Source organism: Mus caroli, unplaced genomic scaffold (assembly GCF_978045245.1).
Source record: "Mus caroli unplaced genomic scaffold, Mus_caroli_1 scaffold_20, whole genome shotgun sequence".
NCBI lineage: Eukaryota > Metazoa > Chordata > Mammalia > Rodentia > Muridae > Mus > Mus caroli.
The window spans coordinates 54,619,634-54,643,022 of NW_028227275.1; the positions used below are offsets into that span (position 1 = coordinate 54,619,634).

At 55.5% G+C, this 23,389-nt stretch overlaps 2 protein-coding genes across 5 annotated transcripts in view; one reads left to right on the plus strand and one right to left on the minus strand.

Moving 5' to 3' along the window:
- Macrod1 (mono-ADP ribosylhydrolase 1) overlaps positions 1-23,389 on the minus strand; it is a 143,764-nt gene that overhangs the window by 28,056 nt on the left and 92,319 nt on the right. The window lies entirely within an intron of this gene.
- Flrt1 (fibronectin leucine rich transmembrane protein 1) overlaps positions 5,371-23,389 on the plus strand; it is a 79,666-nt gene continuing 61,647 nt past the window's right edge. Inside the window, exon 1 of one of the 2 annotated variants that reach the window (XM_021151364.3) lies at positions 5,371-5,757. The gene's annotated coding sequence lies outside the window, so the exon portion shown is untranslated. Of the gene's footprint in view, positions 5,758-5,953; positions 6,099-23,389 lie in introns of those variants that run through there. The other variant, XM_085834125.1, reaches the window with a different exon arrangement.

Here is a 23,389-nt window from a genome sequence, read left to right on the forward strand (position 1 = left end):
CCTGCACAGGTCCAGACACTTGACCTAGGATCTGTCCTTGGAACAGTCTAAGTAGTTCCCAGTTTTATGGTCACAGCTGGCCTTGGGACATCTCTGTCACTGTTGGCTGCCTGGATTGGCTCAGCACGGTGGCATCAGCAGACAGTGCTGTCCCTGTTGGTAGGCCTATAAAGTTGTGGGACATTAGACCCCTGGTTCATATGACCAGGGGCAAAAGGAGAAAGAGCTCCGAAGGCACTTGTCCCAGAGTCTGGAGTCACCATGACATCTGCTAATTTGCTATGATCCAGGAGGAAGGCATGCCCATGACATCATCAGCTACCTGGCTCTTGATAGATGAGAGTGCTGTCTGACATCTGAAAATGTGGTGTCACAAAAGGCACAAGAGCCTGTCACAAAGCGAAACTCAAGCACAGACCACCGGAGCCAGTAAGGTAGCTCAGTGGGTACGGGCAGTTGCTGCTAAGCCTGATGACCTTGTGAAGGAAAGACAGACTCTTGGAGCTGTTCTCTGAACTCCACTATTACTATTATATGATTACTGTAGTTCTTGTTCTTCAAGACTCGTGTAGAGGGGCTAAGGATGTGGCACAGCTGGCAAGTGCTTGCCTGGTGTGCTTGAAGCCTTGGGTTCCATCCCCAGCACCACACAAACAGCCATGGTGACACACCTACAATCCCCCCCCCCCGTGGTCAGGGGCAACAGGAGTTCAAGGCCAGCCCTAGTTTGATCTTAAAACAAAACCAAGGACCGTGGTTTAACTGAAACTCCGTGTAGGCCGCTGGCCTAGCACTCAGAAGGCCTTGGATCTCCTTCTCTGATACAAGAAAAACAATACAGAAAATGTAATCTCTAAAGTGGTGTTTAAATATTATTTATTTATTTTATGTATATGAGAACACTGTAGCTGGAGACACAGCAGAAGAGAACGCCGGAACTGTTTATAGATTGTTGTGAGCCACCATGTAGTTGCTGGGAATTGAACTCAGGACCCCTGGAAGAGCAGTCAGTGCTCTTAACCGCTGAGCCATCTCTCCAGCCCTCTGAAGTGGTATTTAGAGGTATCAGTCTCTGGGCTGCAATTAGGGTTAGAGGAGGTCATGGGACCTTTATGGCGGGATTAGTGCCCCCCACACCCTTTTTCTGAAGTTCAGGATGCACTTGGTTGCCCAGTGCTCTATCGCTGAGCTACAGCCCAGACCCACCACTAGTGGCCTTCTAAGAGGAGAGAAACAGCCAGGTGTGGTGAGGGAGGTGAATGGGGGTGGGGTGGGGAGGGGTTCAAGGTCATCCCTGTCTACATAGCCAGTTTGAGGCCAGCATGGGCTACATGAGGCTCTGTCTCAAAAACAAAACAACACATACAAACAAAAAAGAGAAGAAAAAAAAAACATATATTGGCTAGCTTGCCCCGTCTTACCACATGACACAATAGAATCACCATAAGCAATAAAACCTATACCAGATGTGCCCCATGCCCTTTACCAGATGTTCCCCATGCCCTGTACCAGATGTGCCCCATGCCCTATACCTGATGTGCCCCATGCCCTATACCAGATGTGCCCCATGCCCTATACCAGATGTGCCCCATGCCCTATACCAGATGTGCCCCATGCCCTATACCAGATGTGCCCCATGACCTATACCAGATGTGCCCCATGACCTATACCAGATGTGCCCCATGCCCGGGACCTTTCACTAAACAACCCTTTTTCTTTATACATTACCCAGGCCATGGTATTCTCTTATAGCCCCGGCAAGAAAGGAGAAAGACAAGGAGTCGGGGAGAGACTCGGTGGACAGGATGGCCAGGCTTTGGCCTATGGGTAAGTCATTTGGGTAGGGAAGGGGGGGGCTTGTCTCAGGGGACAGTGGGATTCAAATCAGACAGGCCAACTCAGTGGGTAGACCCTGGCCAGCAGCTGTCCCTGGCTTGACCCTTCTTCAAGGCACCCTTGTCCCAGTCGCCATTTTCAGGAATTGCGGGCCTTGGCATACTGGACTTAGCCCCATCTCTGGTTGCCCCTGGATCTCCCTCTCCAGGGCCTTCTCCTACACTGAAGGTCCTGCTCTCCGAGACTACCCTGGGACTCATTCACCAGTGGCTCTCTACATTGCTGTCTGTGAGAAGCTTCAACCCTCGGGATTCTGCCAACAGGAACTCTCAGGGGAGAATGGCTGAAGGGAGTCAGCACAGTAGAGGTGAGACCTGGACCAGAAGCATTGCTGGAAGGTGAGGGCTGGTGTGCCAGCCAGGAGTTCCTGAAGCAGTGTGCACAGCTATCTCATAGCCCATGGCTCACAAACCTGTGTAAATGTCTCCGAATGCCCTGGGCACCTCTGGAGTTCAGGGAGGCCAGGTAGCCAGTGACCATGGAGTCTCTGGAACCCCCAGAGAGGAGGTCCCTACTGGTGCTGGTTGAAATGTGCAGTGGGGGAGCCGATCCTTCCCCACTTCAGAACAAGCCTAAGCTGGCCCAGTCTTGCCTGACAACAGTCTAATGTTGCCAAATCCTGTTATCTCCGCAACTTGTAGTATAGAAGACATCTTAGGATCTTTCCAGACTGTCACATTAGCCATAGGAAGTCTGTGGTGGCCTCATTAGCATAAGAAAGTGGAGAATGGGACAGTGCTGAGGGTGACTGGCCACTACAAAATCAGGTGTCAAACTGAAGCTACATCCCCCTAAGAGGGTAAGTAGTGGCTGAGAGGCTGGGGAGAGGAGGCTGTGGGCAGGGCCAGGCTGACCTTGCTGCCCAGTGGGAGGGCCCACTCTGAGCTGCAGGACATTGTTCTGGTTACTGCCTCCCTCCCAGTGGAGGAGCTGGGGCTTGGCAAACTCAAGGTTGAAGCCACAAAGTGTTCCTGGGTGACTAGCGCTGCCCTCAATGCTGATTGCCTCCCAGGACCCAGCCCCCAGGACTAACTCTATCCTTCACCATTATCCTGTGTTCTCCTGTAGCCTGTAGCATATAGTGGTTCATCATGTATTTGTGGACTGAATAAACTATATTCACTGATCTCAAGCTGGCTGTCTCACTGTCCTAGAGTTACAGTCTTTGGTTGATGCCCCACTTCTCCCAGAGTTCCTACATAGTCCATAGGTCCAAGATCCTGCACACCAGCCTGGTTGCCATTATCAGCCTCTTCCACCGCTTCCACCGTGGTCTTCCAGACTCTGATCCCCAGCTCCAGCCAGGAGTTCTTGCTCGGTGGCACCTAGACATTCCCACTATGACATTCATCTCTGCAATGGGCTCCTGCTGCACCTTCTCCTGCTCCCACACCCCAGGAGAACAGCCATTGTCTCCAGGACGCTCTCTGGTGTCTCAGATGGCTTGGCCCTAGTCTCTGGGGTCGAGTGGAGAAACCTGTTTCAGCTAGCTCTTGTCCAGGGGTGACTATGTGCCTTTCTGGAACCCCAGCTTTTGCATCTACTGCAGCTTGGTTCACAGTAGTCTCCATGGTGTCCCAAATGGTACCCAGCACGGTGGACCTCCCCCAGTGTCCCCTCAATCGTGCGCAGGAGCTCCTGCTAAGCCAGTTACAGTTCGTCAGCTGGAAGGAACATCACATCACCACTAAAGTCACAATTGTGAAGGGGATATTTTGATATCTAAGTGTGATGTGTCAAGTCAAGCCCATGCATACTACCCACCTCAGTATGAGGCCAGATACTTGCTTGGCACCAGCCTGGTGCCTGGCATGGGGTGGTAGGGAGGTAAGGGGGGACTTGTTTTAGGAAAGGAGGAAGACACAGAATTTCTGAGGCACATGCTAAGAGACATGATGGAGGAACAGTGGAGATGGAGCCCTGGGGCCCCCCGAGTCCATCTGGGGGTCTAGGCAGGCAGAACAGAAATCACAGTTCTGTGAAAATTATAGCCAGCTCTGTCCCTGGACCAGCCTGGAAGGGAGCAGGGGAAGGGAAGCTGTTGACGCCACAGGGAGGTGGCATTGTGGGTGATTTTTTTCCCCGTTTCCTTTATTGTTGGTATAATGCTGTTTGGGCGATAAGTAAAAATTGGGAGGGAAAAAATAGCTGTTCAGTGAATTGAGCACAAACCCAGGGAGGGAAGGAAGGAAGGGAGCTGGGAGGTGAGGAGGAGGTGGGAGGGGCAAAGATTGGGGGGGGGAGGGGCAGGGAAGGCAGCCTCAGACGGGCAGCTTGCCCTCTCTCAGGGGTGACAGTGGGCATCCTGAGCGAAGGTGGCCTGGGAAGAAGTGCAGACTGGTCTGGACTTCTGGAAGGTCCTAGAGTTGGGATGCTGGGGTGGGAGCCGTTGGAGTGGGTTTGCCTGCAGGGAGGGTCTTAGACAGATTATGGAGGCCTAGGGATGGGCCTGGAAACTGTGGGGGAACTCACAGGTGGTCTAAGCAGTATTAGGGACTCACCCAGAGTAGACAGCATCCAAGTCTGGAAAACTAAGTCTGTAAGGGACCAACCAGTTCTGTCACAAGGTAACAAGGTCTGCACCCGGGGTAGGTGAGGCTGGGCAGAGAGATGTTAATGTTCCCAAGGCTAAGTCTGGGTACTTTCCCTGCTAAATAACTGCCTAGTCCATCCATCCCCGCGTCCCCAGGGCACATAGCACAACTTTCCCATCCCATAAACAATGTCTACCAGTCTTGCCTCCATCCACATACCTCTTGTGGGTCTCCTCAACCCTCCAGGAGTCCAGGGACTAATGCTTCCATCTTATACTTAGGACACATAGGTTTAGGGAGGTTAGCTAAATTGTTCAAAGGGGAGGGGAAAAGGGGGGGGGGACTGGCATCTGACCCAACCTGCCCTCCTACACAGCTGGGTGGGGTCCTACTCAGAAAAAAGCAAAGAGTTCAGAGAGGTCCTGTGCAGGAGGGGCTGCAAGTGAGGGGGTGGTGTTGCCTGAGCCGAGAAAGGGGCACCTGGCAAGGAGGGTTACCTGGGCACGCAGAGTAGGTGGGTTCTGTTTGTGAATGAATGTTCGCGTGGACGGATGAATGAATGAATGGATGGACAGATGAATGAGTGGGTGCTGAGAGGATCGATGTAGGGGGAGGAGACGCCAGAGCCAGAAACCCCTTCTCTTGCCATCCTCCTTCTAGCCCTGGAGACTGGTGTTGGGAGCCTCCCTCCCCCTAGTCCCTAGGGGGGGACCAGCTCCCCAACTCGTCCTCCCCCACCCCCATCCCAGACATTTTGGCCGAGGCTAGGAGGAGGGGAACGCACGGACGCCGTTTCTCCCGGGCTGGGCCAGAGTCCCCGCGCGGCGGCGCAGCCTCCCGCTCCGGGTCCCGCCGGCCAGTGCGCAGCGCGGCGCCCCCGCCCCCGCCGCCTCCTCCCCGCCCGCCGCCTCCCTCTCCGCTCCCGCCCTCCCCGCTCCGCGCTGCACGCACAGCCCCGCCGCCGCCGCCGCCGCGAGGGGAGAGGCGGCCGCACAGCCTGCTTCCCCGCGCCCTGAACGCTGCCGCCGCCGCCGCCACCACCGCCGCTGCCCTCGCCCCGCTGAGCGCACCAGCCCGGGCACACGCACCCCGCCGCCGGGCGCCACCCCGCGCACTCCTCCCGCCGCTCCGCTGGGCAGATGCGCCGCCGCGCGCCCCGCGCCCCGGGCCCGCCACAGAGCTCAGTCGCGCGCCGGGGGCTCCTCTCCCCGGCCCCCCTGGGTGCCCTCCGGCTGGGGCTCCCGCCCGCTCCTTGGAATAACCCCTGAGGCTCCAGCCGTCACCGCAAAGTTTCCCGAGGAGACCCGCCTCCCCGGCCGCTACGCAGGTAAGGCAAGCTGCGCGGGCCGGGGGTCGGGACGGGGCGCTGGGGCGTGCGGGGCGGGGGCCGTGCTGCACGCATCGGGCCGGATCGCGCCGCCGGAGTCGGTCCGGTGTGGTGGGGGACGTACAGCTTTTGGGATTCGGGGTGTAGGGGGATTGAGAGTCAAGAGCTCAGAGCGGGTGATGCTGGCCCGGCCGCCGGGAGGCGCGGGGTTCGCGGCCCGCGGCCCCTTTCCCCGGAGCGGAGGCTGGAAAGGGCGGGGGCTCGCTTGCAGCCCCAAGCCGAGCCCTGGCTGCGCCTGGGGAGATGGCAGCCGGGCCCGCGGGGGGCGCCGGGCTGAGCAGGTAGGTCCCAGCTCCTGCCCCGCACTCGGGAAAAGGAGGGTGAGGGGCGAGGCGGGCGAGGGCAGCGGGCCGGCCCGGCGCCGCGCTCCCGTCCCCACTAGCCGCGTGAGTCACGGTTAGAGCGAGGTTTTATTTTTAAAACGACTTCAAGGGGGGCATAGGCAGCCTCCAACTTCCCTCCCTGCGCGCGCTGTGGACTGGCAGCCTGGTGCCGGCGGGGGCTGAGACTGTGCACCTGGCGGCTGCAAAGGTGGAACGGAGGGACTAACGAGCTGGGGGCACAGCACAGAATCCCCCACCTCCCAGCTCCCTAGACAAGGAGGCAATAGACCGCGAGCACGCCCCTCCTCGTGGGGATCCGAGGCCCAGGGGCGGAAAGCTGGGGAGCGTTGTTGCCCAGCTGCAGGGAGCCGTGGTTGATCAGAGCTCTCTGAGGAGGACAAAGTTGTGAAGCAGCGACATCAGGGAGCTGCTCCAGGCTTCCTGGGGCCCCCGGGAGGGCTTCCAGGCTCTCCCGGGCATATGGTTAAGAGAGAATACAGCTCAGCTGGGGTGTGCCAGGCCCTGGAGGCCCAAGTGAGAGGTCTGATGTGAATAAATAAAGCCAAGGCATGGGAACAGAGGTGAAGGGTGACAAGGTCCAGCCTTGCTTCATCTCCGTTCTTGCATCCTTTGGGGGATGGAGACCAGCCCCACCCTTTTCAAACCCTAGGTAGCTTAGGAGTTGGGGGTGGGAGGCTGTCTGGGTGGGAGAGTGGGTGTACGCAAAGGAGGACCTAAGACCTCTGACTCTCTTGGCCGAGGGATGTGGGTTGTGGCTCCCCTCCCTGCAAGCACGGGGGAAGGCGGCTGCACACAGGGGCTCCAGGCTCAGGTTTCTGGAGTTGAAAGCCAACTGCGTGTCTTCCTGCCAGCCCCAGGAGGAGAGGCACAAACATCACCTGTCAGCTGGTGCCTGCCGTGGGCGATTGCTCAGGGCTTCCTCCGAAGGTTTAAAATGGAAATGGCCCAGGCTGCCAGGGCCAGTGCCTAGGATGAGATGCTGCCTGGGGAGGGGGGGGGGGGTTGGATATGAGGGTCCCTGGGAGGTCTGAGGGTAGGAAGAGCTGAGGTCAACTGGGCTCCAGGCCAGGTGGGAAGTGAGACAGTCTTGCTTTTTGAGTGTATGCGTGGGGGGGTGGGGGGTGGGGGGTGGGGAAGGAGTGGAGAAACTAGGTATGCACGTCCCACCTTGGTTCTCAGAAAGATTATAGGCAAACCCTCCCCTGAAGAGTGGAAGCCAGACAGGCCAGGCTCAGAAGCCCACACGCAGAGATGATGGCCAGCCTGGCTTGGCTTAGTCCATGCAGCTACTGGGGGTCCATCCATCAGACTCTACCTTGCTTAGTCCTCCCTCTGTGTGCCTCAGTGTTTCTGTCCTGTTATAGCTGGCCTGCTATAACTACTCCCTGGACCTCAGTTGGAGAACAGGGACTACTGTGTAAAATGCATGTGCACTTGCTACAGGTCTTTACAGCTCTTTGGCTCAGGGGTTTGTAAGGGCAGAGGCTCTCTGTAGAGATAGTGGTACGTTAAGGGGTCAGATTCCTCCATGCAACTAGCGGCATGTGGGCCTTTAGCAACTCTGTCTCTCTCAGAGTCCTGTGGAAACCCCTGGGTGATCCACTCAGGCTGTTTAAGAGGAGGTCGTAGAGGCCGGAGGGCCATCTCTGTATCATTTCGCCTGCTGGCAGGCTGTGCAGGCAAGGTTTTAGGGTTTTAGCCTGGAGACTCAGCTCTGTAAGTCTCCACTGAAACCTAGTGGCCTGGCCTCTGCTACCTGCCCCAGGTCTGTACCCTCCCTTCTGGGAACCCGCCTGTCAAGGATCGTATACCCATGGCTTATGGGGAGGGGTGAGTTTCAAGCCTGAAAATGAGAGAGCAGGGCAGGACAGTCTGTCAAAAGACTGGGAAAGGGTGTCGGTGTAGAGTTGGCTGGAGAGGGACCGGAGGCCCCGGTGGACCAGACTCCTCAGGTGTCTCAGAGATAGAGAGGCAGACCTTGAGATGGCTGCTGCTGTGGCTGCTGTAAAAAAGCAGATGCTTAGCAGGGCGTGGTGGTGCACGCCTTTGATGGCAACACTCGGGAGGTAGAGACTCATGAATCACTGAGATGGAGGCCAGCCTGGTCTACAAAGGGAATTTTGGGACAACCAGGGCTACATGGAGAAGCCCTCAAAAAAAAAAAAAAAAAAAAAAAAAGAGAAAAAGGTAGCCGCTCTGCTTTGGTGCAGGGGGCCCTGACACCTCCATCAGGCCTGCAAAGTGGCCTGGTCGTGGAGGCGGAGCTTGCAGGGGTAGGGGACTGTGCCAGGAGGTATTCTACTGAGCTGGCTCATCGTAGGATCTGGAAATGACATTAAACATCTTGTCAGCCCGGCGGTGGTGGCATTCGCCTTTAATCCCAGCACTTGGGAGGCAGAGGCAGGTGGATTTCTGAGTTCAAGGTCAGCCTGGTCTACAAAGTGAGTTCCAAGACAGCCAGGGCTATTCAGAGAAACCCTGTCTCGGGAAAAAAAAAAAAGAAAGAAACATCTTGTCATCCCAGTGGATCATATTTTAGGGACCTAGGTGGTTCCTGGGAAGGACTCCTTTGCCTGGCCAGCTGGCCTTCAGCAAGCCTGACCTTTGTGGGCCTGGGCTCCCTTACCTGGGAAGTGGGGCAGCCACCATGAGGTGAACCCTGGAAGTCTCCAGCAGAGTCCATGCCTAGCAGCGTGGGTCCCTTGCAGTCTACTCCCACCTTCGCTGTGTACTTACTTCTTAGGCCTGGGGAAAGCAGGCAGGACTGCTAAGATCCCCTACCACAGTCACCAGTGCCTCCTGATGTCAGGGCTCTCTATACCAGTACCTCCTGGTCCAAGTGACAGTGGGAAGATCCAAGACTTGAGGAGTTTCAAAGTTCAGGCCCATCATGAGCTGTGACGTATATGAGTGTGGGCATGGCTGAGGGTCCTGAGGTGAGGAGACTTTGCCAGTCTTAGCCTCTCAGCAGGGAGAGCACAGGGCTGTGGAAGGGTGGGGGTAGTATGACCCTCAGCTCTGGCTGTTGCTCTTGAAGCTTGGCACTCTATGTGACTATATCTAGGCATACCTCCCCTAGAACCCAGATTGTCTTGTCAGTTCTGACTCTGTCTTGGGCCTGGGCAGCTTCATTCTGTCATTTGCTGTATGGTAGGGGTCACCCTGTACTGGTGAGGGCTTGGGAGAGGCAGACTGGATGGCCAGGATGGACAAAGGAAACAACAGTCCTTCTACCATGCTTCCCCCCCTCCCCCTCTGGCTTGGTGTTCCCTGGCAGCAGCTGGACTGCTGAGGGTCCGGGAGGCTGTGTCTGCAGGCCTGTGTGCTGGGTAGATCTTGTTTGTGCACTTGCCTTTGGCCCCTAGAGCCCAGTTGCTCCCCAGGGTCAGTCACTCTGTAGATGATGTCAGGATTCTGGGGCTTCCACTTGCTCCGTGGAAGGTATTTGTTGGATTCTCCACAGCCCTGGCTCTGGAATCCCACCGTGGGTGTGTCCCAGTCAGTAGAGGCTGAGGTGGTAAGCATGGGGAGAGGGCTTAGAAGAGGTCCCAGGGGAGGGGACTTGAGAATATGACACCTCCATCCCTCAGTTCCTATACCCTTCTTTCCAGCTCATTCCTTTATTTGTTCATTCACTTAGGAGGATTGAGACTAGCCAGGCATAGTCTTGGGCTCTTGAATAAGAGTCCAGAACAAAAGTATTTCTGTCCCAGCACTCAGGAGGCAGAGGCAGGCAGAGCTCTGTGAGTCGGTTGGAGGCCAGCCTGGTCTACATAGCTAGTGTCAGGCCAGCCAAGAGCCACACAGTGAAACTCGTCTTAAAAAAAAAACCAAAAGGAAACCAAAAGGCCATCCTCAAGCTGAGCTCCACAGAGCAGGCCTAGTCCTAGCATTTGGGAGACTGAGTCAGAAGGGTTCAGAAAATTCCAGGCAGCACGGGCTACATACTTCAAGGTCAGCCGGGACTACCCAGGGAGCCCCTGTCTCAAAACAGTGATAACAACCCTGGCAGCTGGCAGCCAAGTGTGGGGTCAGACCTCAATCACACACCCCTCCCAGGGCGAGTCACGAGGAGGGACAGGAATGAGAAACTTATGGGCAGAAGAACTCAGGGCTATCCCAAGACCTCAGGTATTTGCACGGGGACTGGAATGGATGGCTTGTCTTCTTGATCTTCCCTTCTGGGGATACCCAGGCTGGCCCATTTGGGTTTCCTCTACTGAAAGCTGTGGATGCATTTGCACAGTGATGGGCTATCCAGGGCCTGCTGGGCTTATTTGTGACTAGGGCAGTGGCCGTGATACAGAGTTAAGGCAGCTGGTGATAAAGGGGATCCAGGTAGGGGCTCGGGGCGCTGGACAGAGAAACGGGGGGCTGGGGGTGTAGTTCAAGGATGAAGGGGTGAAGGCAACATGGAGGAGGTCTTCTGAGGTACCAGGCCCCAGCTGTGTAGGGCTCAGCTAACCACTAGGGGACACTGCCTCCCAAGCAGAGCACAGAACTCAGGCTGGGGGCCCAGATGCATCAGGCTTTGTGGTGAGCAGCAGGGAGGGCTTTGTACTGAGGCTGGGGGGTCGGGAGGCACTAGCCCTGGCTGCTCCCGCTGCCTGTGTGGCTGAAGAGGACACTCCGTGGCATGGCGGTATTTTTCCCCCACTCCCTTTTCCCTCCTTTTGCCTGAATTAATCGTTGGCACCAGATTACAACAGATTTAGCAAACAGAGAGAGAGAGAGATAGAGAGAGAGAGAAGAGAGAAGAGAAAGGGGGGATGACTTGGGAGGAAATGGCATTTATCTCCAGAAGGAAATCGCTCTTGTCGAACCTCTCCCCACAACCCCTCCACTTCCCACCCCTCCCCCACAAGCAACGCCTGGCAAGTGCCGCTCAGGAAAATGTCCTCAAAAACTGCTGCTGGGTGCTGGCGCCAGGATGGGCTTTTCCTGGGGGCAGTGTTCCAAGGGCTGCCTGGCGGAGCAGGGGAGGATGGGGCAGAGGGCACCTGAGGGCCTGTGCAAAGGTGAGGGTTGGCAGAGGGCAGGGTCCTGGCTGTCAGGCTCACTGCTGGCTCTCAGGGTTCTCTACAAGACTTCTGTGTGTGGCTGTCAGTAGAACATCTGACCTGCCTGTGGTGAGTTCAGGTTATGCCACCAGATTGACCTGCCCAAGGGACACGGATTAGGGAATGTGACTTTGGGTAGGTGAGCATCCTACCCCAGGGACATGGCAGGTTGCAGAGGATCATGGGAGTGTAGCTGAACTGAAGTTATCTGGTCTAGTTAAAGTATGGGGTGGGATGCAGAGGTTCCCAGTCACTGCTCTGGCTGGCTGGGTGGGGATTAGAGGGAACCAAGTGAGGTTCCCTTCCTCCCTTGCTCCTTTTCTTAGGCAGTATGTGGGCGGAGTCTGGTTGCGTCCCAGCCCCAAGGCCAGGTCAGGAACTCCAGGCAGCTGTGCCCAGGTGTGCATTTCTCGATTATCAAGCTTGCCGTTACATGCACACTCTAGCATACACTGGAGCACGCATACCTCTGGGCTTTCCCAAGCTGAGTCAGCCCAAACCAGCCCTAAAGGGTGAGTGAACCACCTCTCTGTACCCGCAGGCCGCTGCCACCCCCTGGCCCTCACTGTCCTGCCTTGTGTCTATGCATTTCACTGGAGTGGGGTTGAAGGCAAAGGAACAAGATGCCAGAGTGGGTCTGTCCCAGGCAGGCAGATGGACAGCAATGCCTCCAAGGGTCCCAGTGTCATCATCAGCTTTGTCACTTGAGCTCTCAACTACCCCTCAAACTTGGATTAGTGAGGACCCAGGTAGTCCCATGCCTCAGCTCCCAGGACATTCTGGCTTGGCAAGCTTTTGCTTGCTTCCTACTGAGAAGAGAGACCGAGACAGAACAAAGGCAAGTATTGTCCAAGGCCATATGGATGGGTCTACTGCTCACAGTGCTAGGCACTGGCCTTGTGTTCAAATACTACCTGTTACTAGCAGGATACCCTACTTCCCATCTTTGTGCCTCAGTCTCTGAGCCAATAAAATGGGACAAGCAAGCACACATTTGGTTCAGTCTAAAGACTATGCTGGAGGCCTTTGGGAGAGCATGGCAGAGGTTCCTGAACTGAAATGATAGGCTAGACCAAGCCAGGGGCAGTGCCAGGACACTGACCTCCCTGGGGCTCCAGGGAGCTAGCCTCCTACCTCCACAACACCCCACCGTCCCCAGTAGGTTGGTCCATGGGACATTTGCTGAGCTGTTGGGGCCTGGCACCCAGAAGTAGCACATGTCAGGAACAATGGATTCTAAAGGCCTAGGTCATGAAGAAGAGGGTGAAGAGGCAGGTATTGGTAACTCCCTCGGGAGAACCTGGAACTTGAGGACATAGCAGGGGACAGAGCCAGTTTGTGGGAAACAGAATGTGGAGCTCAAATGTCACCTTTTGCTAAGGATGGCTTCCTGGAGTTAAGCCAAAAGGGACCCTGCTGGGTCTACTGGGTATTTTCTAAGTGTTAGGACCTGGCGGGCTACTGTCATTGAGGACTTACTGTCTACACTGCATGACTCCCAAAGTACCATACTGAGAGTCTATAGAGTCCAGACTCTCATCAGGCCTCAGAACTGTCCCACTTTACAGAGGAGAAAACTGAGGGTTAGACAGAGAAGGTGACCAGACCAAGGTCACACAGCTAGCATATGACAACTCACAGCCCCTGCTCTCAATTTCCCTTCAATATATGATGGAACGGTAGTATCCTGGGGGTAGAGTTAGCTGCAAAGGTCAGGCTGAGGCAGAGGGACAACAGCTCTGTTTACTGAGAAGTACTTTGTGTCTGACCGGGCCCTTTACAAGGACAGGTGGGAAGACGAGGCACACATTGAGTGAATCAGGACTGAGGGTCTCTCTTGACAGAGACCTGTGCCTCCCATAGTGGGGCCTCAGAGCAGTGTCTTGTGGCAATGGAGTCTTGTGTGTACCCTCTCCAGGTCCAGCCTCCTTTCCTGAGCCCCCACCATCTCCCCTCATCGTGGAGGCAATGGCGTTACTGAACAGATTTTGGCCTCATAAGGGAGAGGAGTGTGGTGGCAGAGCAGGCAAAGGACCTCCTTTCTGGAGGGGACAGCCTTATACTGAGGTGTGACCATGAGAGGAGAGTGGGCCTGGAACAGTGGGAGGCATGTTCACTCTGCCGAGGACGCCACAGGCCTATGATGTCAGCAGGTGGCTCAGCTGGGCTGTGGTGCCCTGGGGAGGAGCCGGGCAGCAAGGGTCCTGGGAGGGCGCTGGTGGCCTGCGGTCACAGAGCAATCTCCATTAGGGTGGTGACCGAGTGGCGGTAGCTCCTGGAATCCTATTAAAAGCTTTTTCATTGTTCCCCGAGATACGCTCCTCTCCGCCGGGACCTGGGCATGTTGATAATTTATTTGTGGAAGGGAAAGGGGCGAAGAGCGAGAAGAGGGGGAAATGTCATTATTTACTCTGCCAGCCAGTTTCTGCAGCCCGAGCTGGGCTGCTGGGCAGCTCTCCTGAGGATGCGCCACAGCCACACTCACCCTGGCTGCTGGATCTCTTTGGGTCCCAGTTCCAGAGTAGGGGAGCAAGGCTCTATGGAGGTGCAGCTGGGTGGGCACAGCAGGGGGTGGAGCTGAATCTCTGGGGGCGCTGATGACACTTGGGCCCTCACTGTTGGCAAGCTAATCCACAGCTGTGGCTTGTGGTGCTCCTGGGAGCTGGGTAGTGGCAGCCCTGTTGGCTTTTGAGGGGACAGACTGGGGTCTCTGGAGCAGAGGGTCATTATCCCTGAGCACCAAAATCCAGGCACCCTTCTGTAAATGATGGGAAGCAACTCAAAGCTAACAGTGCAATAGAAGTCAACAGAAGTCGTGCTGGCCACGCGGAGCATTTCCTGGGGGCTGCAGTGACCTGTGGGTCATGTCCTGAGTCTCACTTAGCCCTCCCAACCCCAGCAGAACCGAGGTACAGTATCCAGGTGATGGGGCTTGGGGATTCCTTCCCTTAGCATGACTCCTGCCTCTGGTCCCCAGAGGCACACCTTGTCTTCTCAGCACTCCCTGCCAGTGAAGCAGCCCAGGGCAGGATCATTTCCTGCACAACCTTCTAGTTTGCAGCTTGCTGTCAGGCTGGAGAGGTCGGAGCCAGTGATCATGTTCAACAAGGTGAGGCCCTGGGTTCCGTCCCCTTCACCTCAAAATCAAATCACAACAAAACAAAATGCACAGAGCCGGCAGAACGGTTTTATGGAAACAGACGTCAGCGCCGCCCCTCCTTTCCCAACAGCTGAGAAAACAGGCTCACAATCCCTACTGCATAAAGATGGCTAGATCCAGCTCAAAGTGTCCCCCAGACTAGGTGTGACAGTGCCCTGGGGCTGCCAGGCATGGTGGGTGGAGAGGGACTGGAGGAGGGGTTGGACCGTGACTCTCTTCTCTCCCACGTGCCCTTCACACACTCCTAGCAGGCTCAGGCTGTACTGTAGTGTCAGGGAGGCCTGGGTGCCCTGCAGACGGCTGCTCACCCCTCCTCTTCTCTTCCTCTCAGGCACAGCCAGATGCTTTAAAACAATGTCTAACTCAATCCAGTCACTTGCTGGCTCTGAGGCCATCAGTAGCTCCCTAGTCAGAGGAATTGAGTCCAAAGCCTTGAGCCTGGCCTTTCTGGCCTTTCAGGCCTTCCCGGCCTGGCCCTGGCTTGCCCCCCAGGCCTCACCTCCTCTTCTTACATCTTTGCTCAAGTATGGCTGTCATCTACCACTCTTTTTTGTTTTTTCTTTTTTTGGGTTTTTCGAGACAGGGTTTCTCTTTGTAGTTCTGGCTGTCCTGGAACTCACTCTGTAGACCAGGCTGGCCTCGAACTCAGAAATCCACCTGCCTCTGCCTCCCGAGTGCTGGGATTAAAAGCGTGCGCCACCATGCCCGGCCATCTACCACTCTTTAACCGTGTGTTTCCTGCCACAATTAGCCACACACCACCGCCTGCAGGAAGCCCTACCTGATTGTTCCATGAAAAACTACATTTTCTTGCCCCTCCCTCCAGCACATTGGCAGGCCTCACATTCCGTGACATTGAATCTGAAGTTCATTAGCTCATCCATAAACATTAGTGTGTGTGTGTATGAGTGAGTGAGTGTGTGTGTGTGTGCAGACTTACATGGGTTCCAGGGATTGAACTCAGGTCACCAGGCTTACTCAGAGAGTGCCTTCACCCAGTGAGCTATTTCATTGGCCATTATTTCATTATTTTGAGGTAGAGTCTGGCTGTAGCCCAGGCTGACCTGGGATTTGTTCTGTAGTCCATTTGACCTAGGAGTCACAGAAATTCCTGTTTCAGTCTACCACGTACTTGAAATATAGGTGTGTGCCACTATACCCATCAGCCCATTTTATGGAGGAGAAACATGAGACTCAGAGTGAGGGGTACTGGGGATGACACATCTCTGCCTTGGGACCCCTTCCTATACCTCTTTCACCTTCAGCAGTTGTGGGGCTGGTGGGGTAGCAGCTGGACTAGCATTCACTGCGATCTCATTATATGCCTTGTCCTGAGTGGAGTGTTAAGTGAGGGGCTCTTTGGTCTCTGAAGTGTCCAAGTATAAATTGGAGGCTCCATTTTACAGGTGGGAAAGCTGAGGCCAAGAACAGGAAAGGAAGCAGAAAGGCAGAGCCCCAACCCCACAGCAACTTCCTGTGCCTCTGTGAAGGCCTGGGCAGATGTTCATTCATACTGGGGGTCAAGTCCTATCCTGCCAGCCTGAGGCCAAGCCCAGATCTCAGACCTGCTGCCCGCCCTGGCTAGGCATCCTAGGATGAAGCTGAGGAGGCAGGGATGACAATGTGCCCAGGAGCAGGGCAGGGCCTGGACCCTGCCCCCACAGCAGCTGTCTCCCTGGTCCATGGACTTCCAGACAGTCAGGGCTTGTGAGAGCCGGGGGCCTTCAAGGAGAGCTCTGCTCCCACCAGCAGCTGCTCAAAGGCCTCTTTGTGGTGAAAGGGCTAGTCGCGGGCAGCTGCCAGGCCAGAGGCACAGACAGCTCAGCCTTTGTGCCAGTGTGTTGCCCCTGCCCTGACCCTAGAGGTCAATAGGACAGGCACCCTTCTCTGTGGGAGGCTGGGGACCCCCTGCCCTGGATCTGTCCTAGGTCTGGGATAGGTGTGGTTTGTGTTATCAGGCAGGCACCCAGAAGCACCCTGCTCACAGATGGTTGTGGAAGCAGAGCCCAGACTTGGCAGGGGTGGGGATGGGGACAATATGAGGATGAAATGGTTAGCTGTGGCACTGATGGTGAGGCTAGGCTTCCTGCCATGCAGGGGTGCTGCCGTGTTTGCCTCTGGAAGGCATTTGTGGTTGTTTTCAGACCCCCCAAAAGCATCCCTGTCAGTGGACGCAGCTCTTCTGAGGCGAGAAAACTGAGACGCTCTAAGGTTAGGAAGCTTGCCCAGATCACAGTACACCAAGGCTAGAGTTTAGACCTGGTCCTTCCTGAAACCCTCCCCCCAGATTTTTGAGACAGACCTTGAACTTCTGATTGGGCAGATTGTGCCTTGAGCACCCGATGTCATGGTATCTTGTCTGAACTCTGTGGGCAAGGCCCAGGGGGCAGGGGAGGGAATTATGGAGTCCCAGGGAGACTAGGAGGACTGAGGTTAGTGCTACTCTTGGAAGCACTCCCAGAACCCATTGTGTAGTCAAGGGCTGGATAGATAGAGGCTGGCGTAAGACTCCCAAGGCCTTCAGGGTAGACTGTGGGCCTGTTGATGCCAGAGAAGTCTGGGACTAGTGGGGACAAAGATAGCTTAGGGGCTTACGGCAGGCTGCAAACCAGCTTGTCTTCTTAGCCTGCGCAGGCTCAGTTTCTTCATCTGTGAAATGGGTGCTGAGCCTGTATGCGATCCATGGGTGAAGTCCTCTGGAGAGAGGGTTATGGCCTGGCTGGACTGTGCTAGTCTAGCCCTGCCTTCCCCAGGAAGGCTTGCTCCAGGCTGAAGAGACCAAGGCTCCCTCAGGGTGCTTGGGCTGTGGATTGTTCTCAGGCTGCCTAGTCTGGATGCCAGATTATACATAGTTAATGCTACTCGTATGAATCCTGAGCAGCTCCATCCAGTGCTCATCCTGGAGGTGGGATGTGAGGCTCTTGGGCAGACAGGTGCAGGCTCTAGGGCCCCTTTCCAACCCTGGCACCTCCCCGCAGCCCCCTTGGATTCCAACCTCAGAAGGTAGTTGAAAACTGGCAACTTGTTTTCCAAAGCAGGGACCTGAGGGACTTGACTACCAAGAGATCTGGTTGAGGCTCAGATCTGAGATCCATACCTAGAGCTCCCCTTGGCCCGTCTGGGTGTGTCCAGGCCACCCATGGGCAGCTGTGTTAACTCGCACAGGGTCCTGCTTTGTGGCCATATGTTCATGGGCCTGGGTGGATGGATATCTTTTGCAGCCTTCAGTGTGACAGTAGTGATTATCCAGTGTCTGGATTCAGGTCCTAGCCCTTTTTCTTCCTGACTAGATCTGTTCCCATGATCACCTGGCATGGACAGGTCCCCACCTACATGGCTTGTGGTCTGACCTGACTGAGGAGAACCACACAGTGGTAACCATTATCCTGGGTGGATGTTCCCTGATTGCATGCCATGCCCTGTATGGTACAAAGATCTGCTGGATCAGCCAGCCCCTGAGCGCTATGATGGAAAACAGGTTCCTGTGGAGAGATGCCAGGCAGGTCCTGATCCAAGGCCCAACCTCTGAGCCTAGAGCCTCCTACACCATAGCCTTGCTTTTTAGAGGCTCTGAAACGCTCCTCATGGGCAGCATGAAGCTGTGGTGACAGCTGCCCAGCGGCCCCACCCTCCTCAGGGCAGTGCTGATTGAGTCTCATCATTACAGGGCGGGGCCCCTTGCTGGAACCTCTCCTGGGTGGCAGAGCTGTCGAGCAGGCGAACAGCTGTTTGTGCAAAGACAGAATCTGTCCGGATCTGACAGGCAGCCTTGCGCCTCTGCTGTGGGCTCAGCATGGAGAAGCTGCAAGCTGACAATGGAGTGCTGGCCCAGGCTACTCATAGCAGGGGCCAGACTGCCCGAGGCTCATTTATCAGATGAGCCAGGGCTAGGGGTGCACTCTGACTTCTGTTTAGATGACCCCCCCAAGGGGAGTTGGCTGAGCTCATCTGGATACTGTAAGGCACCCTATCTCAGCTTAAGGTCTAGTCTTTCCCTTTGGGGGTCCTTGAAAGGGGCAGAGTGACTGTTTCAGTGCCACTAGTGGTCCCTTGGCACTGTGTGGCATCTTTCAACACTGCCACCTTTTAGAGAGGCTGTCCAGGTTAGAGAAGGCTGACATTTAGGGAAGGAGGAAGGCCTCTGTAACCACAGTGACAGGTCAGACAGAGGCAGCCCTGCCACACCCATTTCCATCCCTGAGAAAGCCAAGACTCAGAGCAAAAGATGCTTCCAGCAGTGACTCCCTGGCAGAAGGCCCAGCCTTTCTCTTTTTGTCTTTTTCTTTCTCTCTGCAGGGAGTTCCAGGCTGGCCTTGACCTTGATAGCAGAGGATAGACTTGAATTCCCCATCCTTCAAGCCTCTACTTTCTACATGCTAGGGTTACAAGTGCCCGGCTCAGAGTTTTAACTGGGAACGCCTCATTCTCTTGAAAGTTGGCAGACAGCTAAGTAGGCTCTGTCCAGGGAAGAGCTGGGCTGAGTCCTCTGTAAAGGCTTGAGGTATTGTGAGAATGATTCTCTGTGACGGCAGAAATGTTCAGCTGACTGCACGCTTAGCTTTTTTGGGCCTGGCAGAATGGGCTGAATGAGAATGGCACACAAGTCTGTACTTCTTAACCATCACCCGTGGCAGGCATGACTAATCAATCCCAGCTCTGTTTCCTGCTGAACCTGGAAGGCTCTACTTGGAAAGGGAATAGACTGGGTATCCCTGGCAGGTGTTCTGTGTTGTGGGGATTGGGAGAGTTGAAGCTTGCCACACATCCTTCCAGTTCTTGGAATTGAGCTGAGATTTGAGCTCAGTTCTTTTGACTAAAGATAATGGAAGCTGGGACTCCAGAGGTTCCCAGTGGGATCCTGCAGGAGTATTCCTGCTAGAGCTCACCATAGCTCCACCCAGCTGCCTGCCAGACAGGCACAGTGAGGTTAGCCCCAGCCCTCCTAAGGCAGTAGTTGGCAGTCCCTCCTGGCCTGTTAAGTGTTACTGGCTGCAGCCTGCCTGTTCTGGGTTCCATTATGATGCTTCTGTTCTGGGCTCCTAACTGCAGTTAAGCAGTGCTGCAGTGAGTCACGGTGGGCTTCCAATTCTGCCTACTGAGGGAAGGGAGAGGGCCCTACCTGAAGGTTAACATGCTGGGGTTTCCCTAGGATCTCCCGGGCCAGACACAAAGAACTATGGCTGAATCTGTGGTCCTAAGAGAGCACGGAGGGCCAGGAGTGGGTGCGACACACCTATTCAACTCTGGCTTCCTCAGCCACTCTTCCGCTCATCAAGAGGAGATCTGCTTGCTGGCTTGGAGGTTACCCTTTTAATTAAGCCAATTAATTAGTGCCTTTAATGAAGCAGATTAACCAGGCCAGGATCTGCAAATGGGGTGGGAGTGGGGAGTTGTCGCAGCCTGTACTTTCCTGAAGGTCTTGCTTGGGAGGCAGCTGCTAGGCCAAGCCTTATTTGGAGTGTTTGAAGCCAGCATTGGCCAGGGATGGCTTTGTGTCCCCCATGGAATATGGCTAGGAACCTAGGCCTGGGCAGGGGAGTCAAGGAAGGTCTGAGACTGCAGGGTTAAGTGCAGCGCAGACACTTTGGCTCAGATGGTTGGATCGGGAGCTGGGAGCAGGAGGCAGATGGGAACGCTGCAGAGCTGGCTCTGTGGGCTCCTCAGCACGCGGGACTGCCTAGGAAGGTGACTGAAGCTCCCACCTTCTCCTCTTTTCCTTGTTCTGGGTCTTCTAGGCCTTGGCTACTTCCACTCCAGCAGGGCCTGTAACCCTGTGGCCAAGGCAACCAGAGCCCCTTGCCTGCAGGAGTTTGCATTTGTTCAAGGTCATTGGGTTCTATGACAGAGCTGAGGTACAAGACTGTGTTCCTATCTCTGTTTTCCTTCCACCCACCTCTGTTGGCATAGTCGGCTCCCCTCCAGCAGAGCCAGGCACTTCCATCTCCACCCTGCGTGTTCTCTGTGCCAGACGCTCTGTGGGGGCACCGTACTCTGTGGTCCTCACATATGGGTTGACTTCTCTCCCGTGAGTTCAGGTTTAGGAAGGGGGGCCTGCATCCTTGTGACAAAAAGAAGTTGTCACCTTAGTCTGTGAATGTGAATGGGAAACCCAGATCCACATTTCTGAGTCCCCCTGTACCCCCCAAGGACAGGGAAGCCCAGTACTAGCCAGGGCCAGGGAAGGAACACTGCTGATGGAGGAAGAACTATGGTCCAGGAAAGAAGGCCACACTACCCTCAGAGATGTCTTTATGTCTCCCAGGGGCGCAGAGGACAGATCAAAGCCTGCTTCAGGATGCACTAAGCCATGGCAGAGACAGTTGGCTCAAGCCATGACAGGAGAGATTTAGGTTAGACAGAGGAGGAACTGCCTGACAGGAGGATTATTAACAAGTTTGCGAAGGCAGGATGTGTCCCTCCCCCAGGACAGCAAGCGCTGGCCTGTGATGAGGCTCTGAGCTCTTTGGAAACACAGTTCTATAAATCCAAGCTGCGCTTCCAGTAAATATCAACAGGGTGGGGGTGGGGTTCCCTGGAACATGCTGTCAGCAGCCCTTACCCCTTTTAATTTCCTCTGTGCTTCAGGCACCTGGCAGGATGCATTCAGCTGGTGGGCTCTGTCTACACCAGTGCAAGCCCCAGTTTCTGGGTCTCGGTTTTCTCCTGTGTTAAATGGTTCCAGCATTCCTTGGGTAGAGAGAATCACACCTCTCGACTCTCAGAGAAGGCCAGTTAACCCCTCCCTCTTGTTGCCACTCTGACCAGCTAGCTGTCTTGGTTCTTGCTTGTACCCCCACAGAGCCTGCCACTCCTTGCCATGACAGAATCATTTTGTCAGCCCTCAGTCTTTCTCTGATGTGGCCACCACCTTTGGTGGCATTGTCCAACCAGTCTCTAGGGCCTGCTAGTATTATTCCTTATTAACAGAGGTTACCCGAGGTCACTGCTTAGTGGGAGAGTGTGTGCTTAGCAGGTGTCAGGCTGTGATTCTCAGCATTCCCTAAAACAACCAGCTAAACTTTGGCTATGTAGCCACCCCTTCGCCTGGGGAGGCTTCCCTGCATCCCCAGCCAGTCTCCGCCTCACACTGACCTGTGTGTCCTGAGAGCAGCCTGGGGACTTAACTGGTCCCAAGTCTGTGGTCCCCATCACAACTTGTCTGAGATCCCATCCTGGCTGAGGCCCTTTCAGGGGGCAGAGTGTGTGTGGGGGTGAAGGGTTGCTGGCAGCTTTGCCTTTGATTTACCTCAAGAGGGACTCTGCGGGGTGGGTGGAATGAGCACCAGTCACCCTGGGACACCTCTTTAAATACCAGCTGGAGGCAGCTGGGTTCTGGGTAGGTGGAGTTGCCCTTCATCAAGCAGGCACCCCCCCACACACACACCCCTGACACATACAGGCGTGTTGCACAGGTCAGGAGTCGGGTGGGTGCAAGAGAGGGGGCAGCTTCTGGCTCAGCAGCTCTGGCCCTGTGGGGCTAAGGAGAGCACGGGTTAGGGCCTTGGGCATGTGAAGTTTTGGCTGTCCATTGTCTCCTTCACCCCCCCTGAGGCAGTGAGCTCTGATAAAGCCTCATCCCTGGCTTCCACTCTCCAGGGCCTGGCTCGTTAAACTAAAGCACCCATCTGTATGTGGATGGACACATGGACAGATGACGGTCACAGATGGAGCGCCAGTTGGCTGTCTGGCTCCTCCATACTGCCTCCATTTCCCCTGGGCAGAGAGAGAACAGGAGATGCTCAGGCCCCTCTGGAGTGCAGCTCTTAGCACTAGTTCTGGCTAGTAACTGTTGAGTGTGCCACAGTCCCTCAGGATCACTGAGGCAGGCTGGCAAGGCAGGGTGGGACAGAGGCCATGCTGGCGTTTGCTAACAGCTGTGTGTGCAAAACTCTCTGAGGCTCTGATGAGGGATCTGCTGTCAGACCTCTGGCCCAGGCCTCTGGTCCCCAGAGTGTCTCTGGAACTGGAGCACAATTTGTCGGATTTGTCCTGGCTGTGGGATGGGTTGGCAGAGAGCTGAGCATGGGATCCAGGGTCTAACTCAGCCCCCGCGGCATAATGGGGCTGTGTGGTTGGACCTCAGCACACACTGCTTCCTGTCTTTGAGGCTGTCTGGCAGACCTCCCAGGGGTCCTTACCTGCCTGGGCATCTTCCCTGTGATCTACCGTCCCTCCCTCCTTCCTCTTGCTCAGCTATGATTCTTTGTTGGAATGAGGGAGGGCCTCCCTTCTCGTGGAAATCCACACCCACATCCTCACCAAGCCGTCTGTGGGATGAGGCTGGTGGGGGCGGGGGAGCAGCTGTGGAAACAGGAGGCTCTGCTTGAGAGGGACAGAAGGATAGATAGACGGAACCCGGCTCCATCTGGAGATGACTGCTCAGGGCCCAAGTGGGCAGCCAGTCCTGTCCCTCATGCACTCCAACCCCATGCCCTAGAGGGCCAGAGTCTGGGTGATACCAGACAGCTCTGGCTGGCACTCACCAGGGACAGCAGAGGACCCAGAAGGGGTGCTATGTCAATCCTGGGGGCTCTGTGGTATGGGGGTGGGGTGGACAAAAGAAAGGGGTCTGACAGGTGGCAGAACTGTCCCCCTCACATACAGTTCCTTCCACTGTTAAACAGATGAGACTTACTGCCTAGGCTCCGGGCTGGCTGGTCTCCACTTGATAGGCACTCTGGAAGGACATTTCTCCTCACCCAGCATCCTAACCCAGCCTTTGACCCCTGTTCTGTGACCTCAGGGGCCAGCTGTAATATGGCCACCCACAAACCTCCAAACAAAGTGTTACTCTGTTTAGCATTTGAGTTCCAGATGGCTCTGGTGGGGCTCTGAGCCACTCTGAATAATTTGTTTTCTTTTATGGTACCAAGGATAGACCACTGAGAAGTCTTAAGGCTACCCTGGGCCTGTAGCTTAGAAGGTTAGGAGAAAGGACAGCTTTGGGGTAAGCTTAGCTGGGTGCTAAATTCAGGCGTGGGGACAGCAGTTCAAGAGCAGGTAAGCAG